Below are 13,893 nucleotides of genomic sequence, written 5' to 3'. Positions count from 1 at the left end.
GCCAGAAGGAACAAGATAAGTGAACCAGAGGAGCATCCATGTGCTTTACTGCTCGGCGGCGAAATATATATGGCCCGGCTAGGACTGTCAACGTTTTCCTAATAATCTGCAGGACACAGAATCCCAGAAGGGGCGAACTCCTTATTCTTCTTTGCGTTCGCCACGCGGGTGGTCGTAGAAGGCGAGGGTTCTGGGGAAGAGTACGGAGGGACCCTCTACTACTCTCTACCCTCTCTCCCCAAACTTCCCCTATTTCTTACTCGGCGTCGCGTTCGGCGGGGGAGGCGAGTCGTCCTTGAGTGTCTAGCGGTCGAGCCGTGACCACAGGGACATAAAGAGCCCCGGTAGCCTCTGCTGCCACGGCCGCCGCCGTTGCGGACGATCCCTAGAGCATAGGGAGGCGGCGCTGGAGTGTCCCGCCTTTTATCCTCTTCTCCCCAGGTCCCCGAACAAGTGCGATGCACTCTCGTCTGTCGGGATCTCCCGAGTGTCGTACTCACGCGCCTGCTGCCACAGGCTTCTGGCGCGGCGCTGTTTTACCAACAATACAAGTAAGAGGCCAAGAAGGAGGAAATAGTTGGGTCATGCTCGCAGTACGGAACGAAATGTATCGGCATCTGCAGCCAGGAATTGCCGTTAACGAGGACAGCGACGATTTGTCTCGGCGAAGATCGTTAGGGGAAACATGGACGGTCTGTAGATAACGGTGATCGTGGGGGTGACGGCCGGTCAGCTGTAAGTGCCGAACATAAGAGTAAACACTGCGAATGAGGATGCAGAAGGAAAGGTAAAATCCAGGAGAGAGAGAGAGGGACGACTCTGACGTGAACGTAAATTTCTTGCTGGACTGCGAAACGCCACATTCGATGAGCCTGACGTGTTTCCCGTTTGAAGCCATAAACAAGTTATCCTCTTGAACAAAAAAAAATGTTATTAAGAAGAAAAATATAACGCACATGTGGAAACATCGCAACAGTAGAATGACTACAAATTGGAAATATTTACCACGTCTCGCTGAGTTTTTCCAGCCGCACGTCGATTGTGACACAACCGCCACCTGGCTTGATACTGGCTTGATACATTCACTGGCGTTTCCTTTCTGCATCTGTACCCCCCAAGCGTGACAAAATAACTGAGCGTATCTCCAATACAATACGCTCTTTGAGTGTTTTCGAAAGCTTAATATATGATACTTTATATACAGGGTGTCTCACCGAAGTCATTGCAAAATTTCTCAAAATAGGCTTTTTGAGTTAAAAGCTCTCTGTTAACGCGAGAGCGTTAGTGGCCTCGTTCACCAGAAAATCCGGTGTCGTCGGCGTCGTGAGCTAAAAATCACGGACATGCTCTGGCAGGTGGTCCTCAGAAAGCGACCTAAGTGGCAGGTGGGCCACCTAAATCACGTGACTTTGCGGCGTCATCACAACCTGCCCCCCGGGTAGTGAGCAAACTGCCCACCATGGCAGGTGGTAGTTAATGAATGATGGCTCGGGAACAGCAGCCTGGGCCGCCCAAGGCCCACCGCTGGGAGCTTTTGCCATCGCAGGGAAGTAGAGCATCGCTTAATCCGCTGCACAACTGCGTCGGGAGGTGTATGAAGGCGTCCAGGGATCTATGAATGTAATGTAGGGAATGACCTTTTGTATATATGGGAATTAACCCATTACGCTATTGCGTCACATCCTTCAGGAGGAGCTTAAAGGGCAACTGAAGAGTTTATAGAATTCGATGATTTTAGCTGAGCCGAATGCTTGAAACTTGCAGGTAAAGCATGTGAAATCTTTTTGCGCTAGGGTTTTAAATAGTGATGTAATCGCCGACTAAAGGGGCATCGGCTTTCAGGCTTCTCTGCAGTGCACAGCGACAGGCAGAGGCCCCAGTGATGACATCACGAACGGCGAGCGCCAAGTTTCCAGCGAAGAAGCGGTCGTTTCAAAGATGAAAATGAATGCCGTCGAAGGTGAAGCTCATGAAGCACTGTTTGGCGGCATCGGAAGACGCATGACAGCATCTAGACGAAGAGAGTGGACATCTTAAATGTGGTCAGTTATGACGTCGCCACGAGTTTCACCTCATTTCTCCAACGCAGTGAGGAGAAGCCTGAAAATCGTCGTGGTTTTAATCGGTGATTGCGTCGCCATTTTAAATGCTAGCGCAAAACTACTTTGCACCCATTACCAAGAAGCTCCATAGATTCGAATTCTCGAATAACCTCGAATTGTCAAAAAAACATTTCACCCTCCCTTTAAGTGCTCTCTCCGATTTTTGTTCGGCATAGCCCTGTCAGAGGGGGAGTACATCAGAATACAGCTAAAGCACTGCAGCGTTTGGTTAGCTTACTAACTAGCAGACTGGTTAATCAATATTGAGTAAATAACTTTGTAACTATTACTGTTAGGCTCTTTAATTATGGAGGGAGTGTAGCCCGACGTAAGTAATATCCATATCAGTTTTTAGAATTTCGAAAACGCGGTTAGCCTTGGCGCTGCGCTGCAACAAATTTTGTCAACATCGAGACAAAATGCATGCGCTTTCGAGAAGCTTGCAGGCAATGCAAACTCTCCAGTGCATGTAATTCTTCGAAATAGCCAAAATTTGTTGGGCTACAGCGTTGAGGGTAACCGTGTTTTCGAAATTAAAAATCTGATGTGGATCTTAGTGACGGTGGGCTATACGTCTTTCAATAATAAAGGAGCCTAGTTGAAAAGTTAACTTTTCAATATTGGTCAACCAGCCTGCTAGTTAGCACTTCTTAGCTGTATTCTGATGTATTACACCGCTGACAACAATGTGCCCAAAAAGGCACACTTCCAACTCGTAAACCCTACTTTTAAAGATTGTGTAAAATCTTAGGTGAAACACTCTGTATATAGTTTTCAGACGCTTCTTTCTGCAATTTGGGGGGCGATAATAGGGCATTTTTTTTTTACCTCGGATTATTTTTTTATTAAATCGGGTTATCCAGCAAAGGGTCGTATTTTGTAGCAGAGGATAATTTGCCATGATCTCTCGGTTTTTCGCAGAACATATAAAGCTTTGTTTTCTGAACAAAATGCAGAACGCAGATTGCAATGCACATTTTTCTATAAAAACAGATAAGTTTATTATACATTATAATCATATCGCTATGCACATCATCATCTACTGCGCAGCACTTCTGCACCCGTGAAACTGCTATACTAACAGCGAATTGTCGTAGGAATGACATGAGACGATCGAAAGAACCCCCTTTAAAGGCGTAATCTGGACAACTTGACTGCTCTGAAGAAAAAGAAGTCTAGAAATAAATCTTGCAATAAAAAATTGGAGACCACAACGGCGACCCGCATTGGGAGGATGCGAAAGCATTGACGCCTCCTCGGCACTCGTCGCCTCTCTTCGCCTCTCTTGAACATTTTCTTTTTGTTTGCTAATTAATTTAACAAATGAATTACTGTAACTATCTTATGCTTTAATCAAAGATCAATTTATTTTCTCTGACTGTACCTTCTTTTATCTCAATCAACCATTTTGGTTCTTCAAATTTGGCGCCGTGGTTGCTTTCCCTCCCGCCCACTTACTATATTCCCGTCCAGTCTATTCAACCGTCTAATGATTTTTGCTGATAATTAATTAAATAATTATTCGATGTCAATAAAACATTTCGTGCGCTTAATTATAGCTCACCAAATACATTTCAATTTAAACTTCATTTTCACTCCTTTGCCTATTTTGCACTACTTTGCCGTTCATGGCTGTTTCCCATTTACTCACTATATCGACATCCGCACTATTTCGACACTTTTTCGACATTTTTGGCTGAAATTCATTTACTTTCATTCTATCGACATAACTTTTTGCGCACCATCGTCACATCATCCTCTTTCGATTACGACCACTCGTTTGATGCTACCACTTCTGAGAACGTCACAACTGCTGCGGACGCGTTTTGCGGACACGCTTTGGTGACACAAGCCCGCCGACAAAGCCTAGAAATTCTTTCGCATTAAAAATTTGGTCATCTTTACTTTAAACTTAAGAGCAGGGGCCCACTTGCTTGGGTTTATCCACCTCGGCTGAGAGAGTAGCGATCGTTTGGGACAAAAAACGCGAGTTCAAACCCCATGGATCCATCGAGCACCCTACTCACCCAGCAGGAAGACAGCTTAGGGCTCTAGAACTGGCGCGATATGTCACGTAATGTTGCGTCGCTTCCGGAACATTCAGCAGGCTACAAAATTACGTAATACCTCTTGCCGTGGCAGCGATCCCTGTGATCCCTGGGCTCCCTGCGGCTGGCGAAAGCTGCCAGGAGATAGCGCTACACATTGTCAGGAGCTGGATCCCCAGATTGGTTTATGCGCTGAAACAAAAAAAAAATACTTAGCACAGTAAATGCACTCACACCGCTATCTCAGGCGAGAGACGGGCGTGCTGGAGATCACTCCTCGCCTCGTTTTGCGCAACGCACGTGCCCAGAAGTATTCCTTACGAAATTGAGCGAGGAAATCAGGTGCCCTTTCAAGAAATAGCCCGCTAGCAGCCGTCCGCGATTTGAGCAAAAGTTCTTCAAGGTGACCGATAGATTCCCGCTTCAGCTTGCAGTGAAAAGGCCAAGTTCAATATTTACACAGCCCTCCGACTCCTGTTCAGTCCGCGCTCCCACTTAAGGGTAGGATTATCTTCCTCCGGTCAGAGTGTTACGACACCGCCGATGCCTAGCCGGAGAATTCGCGGCCGATTGCAACGAAGCCTACTGAAAGTGTGAAGATATTTTAAAATCTTTTTAATTAGGAAAATAATAAGAAAACGCATAACGACGGAGCGTGTATGCGGCCTCACCATAGAGCCTACGGCGGAAATTATTCAGCAAAAGACAGGCAACGTTGCACAAACATGAAGAGTTTTCTAACGGTGCGACATTCCCTGGATTTTCACTCTTAGATACATTAGGGGCACTTTCTCAGGATCCTTCGTTGATATTTGGCTCCAAGTAACAAAGAGACACTCGAAAATGCACGATATTTTTTTTTTTGTTTTTGCAAAATTGCAGAAGCGTAGTCTGCAATGGACAATTTGACACAGCTTTGTGGAAATATTACACCGATACATTACGCAGTGAAATAGTGCGACTGATACGAGTTATTTTTTACGCTGTTTTATATTGGCTAAGTAAACCATAACCAAATTATCTGACCGGTGACTTCTGAAGCACTTATACTTTCGTTGCATTCAATAAAATAGTAATTTTGTAATAGCTTACTTTTCGTATGTTGTTCACTCCGTATTCATCGGATGGCGTCCTTGGACACACTCAAGCGCTTCTCAAAGCTCTAGTATCTTGAACGCATGAAAAAGCCCACGAGTGCATACGTTAGAACTTGCGACAGTGAATAGTTATAGCGACTCTTGTGCGACATTCTATGGAACTCGTTGTCATGGCAGCGATATTATATAATGTCATGCCTGATAGAGAAATATTTATGAAAAGTCACTTGAAGGCGCTTCAAGCTCTATCACCCAGCTGGCTAGGGTATCAGAGTAGTGCTCAGCACACCGCTTACGATCTAGTTAATTGCACTGCAGTCGGTAACGTCGCAGAATCCTTATGAAAGCTTATTTCTTCCTTGAACGTTAATGATAACCAAACAACCAGCGCAGGCCTTATCTGTCTTTTTGGGAAACTAACTGTAGGATTCAAACGCTCACATATCTCAAAATCTTGCTATTAAGTATAGTACTTTGAATTTTATGCAGCTGAGGCGCCAAGCCTGTTTGATAGTAGCGCATACAATGCGTACGCACTTCTGTTTCGTACTCCTACCTTTTAGGAACGCGAAAATGTGGGTGATTTTTTTCCCACTCTCCTTGGTCCCCATGCTTCTTAACGAACAGGGCACGGGGCTACCAACATACAACAGTGAGCAGCAATTGACAATGTGGCCTAACTTCTCCTAAATGACAACTTGACTGCAGAAACAGCTCTCAATGATACATTTAGTCCCGTCTGCCGAGCTTCGTATCCACAAGGAGCATGCCCAATAAAGAACGTTGCAGTTGCCGACGCAAAATGACGAACATACATCGAAGCGAAATCTGACGAGCTTTTTCGCTATGTTGAATAATGAAGGACTTCATTGCAGGAAGATTAGAACGTTTTTCAAATCTAAAATAAAGAAGTTCGCAGTTCAACGGCAGTTAAAGTCACTGAGGCCTAAAGGTTTTCAGGATGTACATAAGTACTTCCTGGGACATTGTTAAGTGTTTTTGCCCTTAATGTTTTATCGATAAGCTAACAACTAAGGCAGGCCCTTCTCTTGGAGGTTCAGAGCCAGAGGAACGTCTTTCCTTGTCTAAAGGACAGACGAAGAAGAGTAAATCAACTATCAGAGCGAACACGTGCTCCACAGCAAATGTCTTGGCCGAGACAAAATAAACAACCACTACCTGCAGTCGCCCGAGCTAATACAGAGTTCCTTGGTTTCGTGTTATTTACACCTGGTCACTGCCTCGGTGCTTTCTACAAGGGTCTTAGTCGATGTCGAATTATACGCACTGTATATTTTAGACCCGGGGCCAGATACCGCTGGTGGGCTAATGCAGAAGGAAAAACCTCTGGCTCTAAGCAAAAAAGAAATGGTTTTTCCTGCTATAGACAACAGAAGTCAGCACAACGTCTAGTATTTATACTTTAAACATTGCACTGTTAAAGTGATGCAAAGTGTGAAAGTGCAGTTAAAGACAAAATTTGAACAACTATCGTGATATATCTCAATTTTTCCACATTACTAACGCTCCAAGATATAAAGTAGATTGAAATACGGATCGCAGTTTTTTTTACAGAAATTTGTTGTCTTAACAGCACAAAAAATTAAAAGTGGACGTCCAGCTTTCGGCGCCATAGAGGAATGCCAATATTGCGAGTATGTGGAGCGGTCTTTCAGTGATCGCCGATTGGTGCTGAATCAACGAAGATTTTTAGGGTGTGGGAAAGTTTGTCATTGGCAATCGGACGATTACAAGAAAATGGCTATTTAGAGGGACCTCTAAATGGTGCCTCCTTTACTTCAGTACTAGTGCAAAAATAACTTTGGCCTCGCTAACAATGGATTCAGTGCCCAAGGACTGGAAGAAAAGGCGCAGATTTATACGTTGAATCTCAACCAAGGAAGAACAGGTGCGTTTTTGTGGCAGTGCATTCGGAGTGAAAATTGGCTAATGCGATCCTTATTCCTTCGCCAGTCGAAAAGTACGCCAGAGCCTGTCCCAAAATACAACATAAATTTCTGTTGTCCTGTCGTTACGACAAATTTTTTTGTAGTATTGCCAAGTTGTCTGTTGCGACAAAACTTGCTCTGTCGTTACGACAAGTGATTGCTCAATATTACAGAAAATCCTGCTATTATCACAAGGATTTCTGTTGTCAGGTCCCAAAATACTACAGGAAAATCTGTTGAGACAACGAAAAATTTTCTGTTCTGTTTTTCGTTAGAATCAAACGTCACAATTTTTTTTACTTTTTATTCCTACTTTTGTCTGCTGATGCATTTCCCCTTGCACTTATCTTTTTTGTTCCCACTTTATGCTTTATTTACGTTTTCTATGTCTTCGCTCTGTCTTTCCGGTGAAAAAATTGCATTGTGAATGAAATCCGTACGCGGCAGAAATATTTTCGCTGATATTTCATTTTGTTGCAGATGGTTATCGCTGGCGTCACATTTGAGTCGTGTTTTTAGGCTTAGCAGCACCAAAGTTTCTCCCGATTAGCTTTCATCATAGAGCTTTAACTCTGCACGGAGCATATTCCTAAGGTAGTGCAATTAGTACGGGCATGTTACTGTTAAAATTTGTGATCTTTATCGCTCTGTGTCCGATTGTTCTTGAATTGGCGTAATTGTTGAGACCTCACCACTTTTATTCCTCACTCACAATAGTGAACCGCGGTACACAGTAAGATTAATCCCGAATGAACGCGACACCGAACCTCCTTGCTTCTTCTACCATGATTGGTATGAAGACAAAGCAGCCACAACGGCAGAGCAAAACAACTTTCAAAGTTGCACGATTAGATCGAATGGCAACGAAACTTTAAGTGGACGAATTCTTGCGCAGCTTTCTACTCTAGCGTCAGTGTTTTCGCAACAGTGTGCAAACAGAAACGCTATTGCGAGCTCAGAGCTCGATGAAAATGTTATCGGTGAGGCCTGACAGAAATAAACATTGAAATAAATTTGCTCCCAACGCTGCTGGCGTTCATTTTGCAGCTCTAGATGGAGCTACACAAACAGCACAGCTGAACAAATAAAATAACAGTGCCTCACGTAGAGCAGTCTAAACCGAGGAGTTGCATCGTCTTCTACCAGTGCAACGCCCTTTGCCCTTGGGGCTGAGCAAGATGTTTTCGAAGAAACTTACGTTCAGCATAAACGCGGCGTTTATTTAGGAGCCACAATGGGGAGAGCAAAAACAACACGTCGTCGGGAAGATATCGTTTTTCAGAGCAGTAATAGTAAGTAATAGTGGTTTACTGCTGAAATTACTTGCGATCGTCGAATCGATGCGTGACAGACTGTAATGCGAAAGCTGTGGTAGCTCCCTCGAAGACCCGCTGCGCTGTGTGATTGGGGTTTGTCGTAAAATTTCGGACTGGTCAAAGAGTGTTGCCGCCCCGCCGCGATGGTTCAGTGGTTACGGCGCTCGGCTGCTGACCCGAAGGACGCGGGCTCGATACCGGCCGCGGCGGCTGAATTTCGATGGAGGCGAAATTCTAGAGGACCATGTGCTGTGTGATGTCACTGCACGTTAAAGAACAGCAGGTGGTCGAAATTTCTGGAGCCCTTCATTACGGCGTCCCTCATAGCCTGAGTTGCCTCGGGACGTCAAAGCCCCAATAAACCAATAAACCAAACCAAAGAGTGTTGCCAGTCGCGCTCTTTGAGATGGCCTCGTCCAGGTGTTTACGGCGGCGTTCACCGGCACCTCTGCATCAGCCTTAGAGCCGCGTTCGGGCCTCTTCTGCGCTGTCGAGCTGCAAAATATTGACGACATTGCTGAACTATCGAGCGCCTCTTTGCACCAGTTCAGTGTCGCCTACCAGGCTCTAAACAAACTTTCTAACCTTCCAATCGCCCAACCCGACCGTTCGGCTGCCACACTAGAGCCATCGAGTGCCCATGGACGCTGTATACGGGGTGTTTCACCTAAGCCTTGACACTATTTTTAAAGATAGGCTTTTTGAATAAGAAGAGCTGCTTTTTCGGCATAGCATTGTCAGTGGTGTAATACATCAGAATACAGCTAAAACGAGCTAAGTCGCAGGCTGGTTAACTAATACTGAATAGCTAACTTTTAACTATTACCGTTAGGTTTAATTATTAAGAGGCGTGTTGCCCACAGTAATTAATATCCATACCAGCTTATAGAATTTCGAAAACACGGTCACCCTCGGTGCTGTGCCCCAGCAAATTTTAGCTATTTCCACGAGGTACGTGCACTGGAGAGGTTTCTTTGCTTGCAAGCCTCTCTAAAGCGCATGTATTCTGGCGCTATTTAGCCAGAATTTATTGGGGCTACAGCGCTGAGGATAACCGCGTTTTCAAAATTCTAGAAATTGATATTGTTATTAATTACGATGTGCTACCCTCGCTCTACTAATTAAAGAGAAACTGAAACGTTTTTTTTTGACAATTCGAGGTTATTCAAGAATTTGAATCCATCAAGCTTCTAGATGAAAAGTATTTTTGCACTAGCATTTAAAATGGTGTCATAACCATCGATTAAAACCGCGACGATGTTTAGGCTTCTTCTCACTACGTTGGAGGAGTGCGGGGAAACTCGGCACTGACGTCATTGTTGCCAAAATTTCAGATGTCCGCTGCTTACGCCTGCATGCTCCTGTGCGTCGTCAGATGGCGCCAAACAATGCATCGTGAGCTTCACCTTCGATGGCGTCGGTTTTCTTCCATGGAATAACCGTTTCTTCGCTGGAAACGTAGTGCCGTCATACGTGACGTCATTATCGGGGCCTCTGCCCGTCGCAGTGCACTTCAGAGAAGCCTGAACGCAGACGACGACTTTATTCGGCAATTGCACCACCATTTCAAATGCAAGAGCAAAACGATTTCGCAGGCTTTACCTGCACGTTTCGCACATTCGGCAACCTTAAACTCATCGAATTCTAAAACCGCTTCAGTAGCCCTTTAAGGACCCTAAAAGTAATAGTTAAAAAGTTAACTATTCAAAACTAGTTAACCAGCTTGCTAGTTAGCATTTCTTAGCTGGATTTTTGTGTTCAAGACCGCTGATAATGCTATTCGGAAAAAAAACACTCTTCCGAAAAAAAAAAGCCTATTTTTGAAAATTGGGTAAAAGCCTTAGGTGAAACACCCTGTATGTCTCCAAAAACCGGTTTGACGCCCCTTCCGTGCCCTCGCAGCTTGCATCAGATCTGTAGTACCACAGGCTGCAGTATCCAAACTCAAGACTTCAAACTCAAGACTCAGGACTCCAAACTCAAGACAAACTCAAGATATTCATACTGCACGTTCGGTATAGAAGGCAGTATCACTAAGACTGACCAAGTAGCTCTTATTCGGATTGAGCTTGCAAAGTCGTTTGATGAAGTTCATCGCGATTTCTTTGCGTTCTTGAAACATGTAAATATTGGTGATGTTTTGCGCAGGGGCATTGGTCTGGGCTGTTTTAAGTATTCTTTCTTTCCCCGAACAGTAACTGAACGGAATCTACTAACCAATGATCAAATTTCAAAATCATCACTGTCGGCATTTGTTTTGGGTATTGTTTAGAAACGTGTTGTCTTTCACTGTTTATACGCTCCATGGATCTAATTTGTATTATATGCTTTGTCTGTGTTATTGTTTTCATTATGTATTTATTGTATCCCACCCTGCTAAAATCCCCAGAGGGGATTGCAGTATTGATAAACAAATAAAAATAAATAAATAAGAAATCATAAGAAAGGCTAGCTCTAAACCAAGAGCTAAACAAACCTATACCACTGAAATCATCTGTTTGTCCAAGCATGTTTATTGTCGCCTTTCTTGTTTGCCCTATATATTGAACCTATTTACCTCATCATTCATAATGACATAGGTATCCGTGTTTTTTTTTCTCCTGTCTCAATGGGAAATCAAGATTCTAGTCTATACTGATGACGTTGGCCTTTTTTTTTTACGAAAAAAGCGAACTTCAGGCTTTTCATTTGACTGAACAGTTTTGCGAGGCGTCAGTTGCGGCTCGTAATTTAGTTCAGTCAAGTGAGTTCAAGTTTAGTTCAAGTTCAAGCCAGGTGTGTAATTTTCCTCGTACGCTAAAAAGAGCCATGACGTCTTCTTCCTGCTGTTCCCATGCCCAGGGGAGGGGTGTTGTGTGATCCCGTTTATGGTTGTTTTTTCAAAGCTTTCCTATTGTTGTGCTCCGGCGATACAGAAGTGAACCCTGATCCTAAGGAAAGGTGAGAGGAAGTAAATACTTGAAACTATAGGAGAAACCACAGCAGGGAGGTAGACAGAGAAAACCAAAAATATTTCCTGCAGAGTATCGTTCACGCTAACACTCGCGCAGGCCAAGAAAAGCGGAAGCAACTGCGCGAGTACAAGTGCCTTATCACAGTCCTACAGTACTCTCGTTTTGTTTTTGAACAAATTTTAATTGTAAGCGGCTGAAAGAAACCTGCCGCGCGGAGAATGCCTTTCTAGAAACCAAAGGGAACCTTGAACAGCTCGCTTCAGCCGTATGGCGTTGTAGCTTGTCTGATCTGGTTCGGACAGTACCTTTCGATGGAGCGAAAGAAGAAAGCCAGAGGAAAGGGCACATAAGTTGAAACCCAGTGATCACAACAGAGCAAGGAAACAAGTTTAACTTCACTAGTCGAAGAGCGTTGCACTCTTAGCAGGCGCTCCAAGACGACTCACCCTATGTCAAGCAATAAACATGCGTCCCGAGGGGACTTGTCAGTGTCTAGGCTCAGCCGAGCAAGTCCGCCTCCACGGCCTTTTGTGATGAGATACATTGACCTACCGCTGGTCGGCGCTACAAGAACACCCAAGGATCAGCCGCCTTTTTCGCTATTCTTAGCGGTCACAGCCAACGTCAGAGAGGGCACAAGCGATTGCGCCATCATGTCCAAAGCCTTGCGCTCCGTCTGGGCTGTTATCGGCCCTGCGGTGGGGTCAGTGGCCAAGGGAGACATCAAATAAAAGGCCACACGTCAGTGCCAGGCCTGTTTGCTGCACTGTATAGTGTTTGTCTCTACGCGGAAGCATCCGCGTGTCCTTTGAATGTTCGCTTGACTTTCAGTGTATGCTTATGAACGCCGGTCAATAACTCGAGTGGTTCTTGTCGAGAGAATTTGCGCTGAGATTCTGCTACATGCCCGCAAGCGCTGCAGGCTAGTGAATGTACGCCGTGGTAAAATTTTCATTCACTACGATGAAACGACACAGCGGTCTTTGCTATGCTGATTGTCTGCCAGACGTGGACAAGAACCTGCAAGGACGGAGCAATGACCAAAAGCTACCGGCGGCTCCGTGGAACCACGAGAACGTAAACCAACAACGATATAAGCACTGGCGCCATTGTCTGCGCACGAGTGACCTCTGAAAAGAACGCTTGTGCTGCGTATTTGCGAAACAGAACAGCACAGCCAGAACGCAATCAAAATCTTTGTGATTTTAGAAAGCTCACTTGGACGAATGGTAGGCAAAATACAAGGCACAACAAAGTCTCGCCCCTCAGCTAGCATAACGCGAAATGTGAAGATCCTGATAGGCATGTCTGCACTTTCGTACCAGCGCTTATCTCGTTCAGGTTTATGTTCAAATAGCTGGAGAGAGCCACCGCCACTTTTATTTCGTCGGTCCGTCATTTGAGGTCAGCTTCTCATGACTGTGCAAGTAGGCTGTTCCAGGCTATTCTTTTTTGATTGGTCTCCCTCCCAAGTACTGACCGAGCCCAATGCTGCTTAGCTTCGGTGATCGGTTCGATCCCGGCCGCGGCGGTTGAATTTCTTCGGAGTAGAAATTCTAGAGGCCCGTGTACTGTTCGATGTCAGTGCACGTTAAAGAACCCCAGGTGGTCGAAATTTCCGGAGCCCTCCACTACGGCGTCTCTCATAGCCTTAGACGCTTTGGGACGTTAAACCCACCAACCAACCATCTTCTTTGATTGGGTGAGAACGGAGCACGGACTAAGATAGACAGGAGAGTTGACCCCGCTGATATGAGCGGATCAATTATGCTACATCAGAGAAAGCTTTATAGGGTATTTTGTAAGTTGCAGTGAGAAGTATCTGGAGTAGCGAAAGGTATTTGGAACGAAATAATGGTGCCAGAGCTTACTTCTGTTAATGCGGTTTTGTTCCTAAGGGCAGATCAGCCGGGGCTAAAAGTAAACCAAAAAACTTTTAGAAGATAGCACTAGATGCCTACGGCAAGACTACAATCGAGGCAGTACAGGGGCATGGGCTGGGTATCGTTCGAAGCACGGGAAGCTCAAAGTATAATATTCTATAAAGAATGTCTGAGGAAACTGGCCGGTAGCATGAAGGCAGCTAAGATATTTACGAGGGGCGTTCAGTAGATATTTCTTCTGGTCCACTTCCTTTGTACTGAGAACAACGAAACCAACGAAACTTGGTACATTTATTAGTCTTTCTCTACATAGGACCCACCCAGGGACACACACTTATCCCTTCTTTTTATGCCACTCACTGTAAACACCTCGCTTGTTAAAGTCGACAGGTTGCTCCTAAAGCCACGGTGTGACTTCGAAAATTACAGTCTCATAATCTAGAAAATGTTTAGCCCTCAGTAATGACCTCATTGTTGAAAGAGGTGGAAGTCTGATGGTGCGAGATCGGATGAATAATTGGCCCAAGGAGCACAGGTAATCGAT

Source organism: Amblyomma mixtum, chromosome 6 (assembly GCF_055824585.1).
Source record: "Amblyomma mixtum isolate Tamu chromosome 6, ASM5582458v1, whole genome shotgun sequence".
In the NCBI taxonomy this organism is placed as follows: Eukaryota; Metazoa; Arthropoda; class Arachnida; order Ixodida; family Ixodidae; genus Amblyomma; species Amblyomma mixtum.
This window is presented reverse-complemented; position numbering follows the sequence as displayed.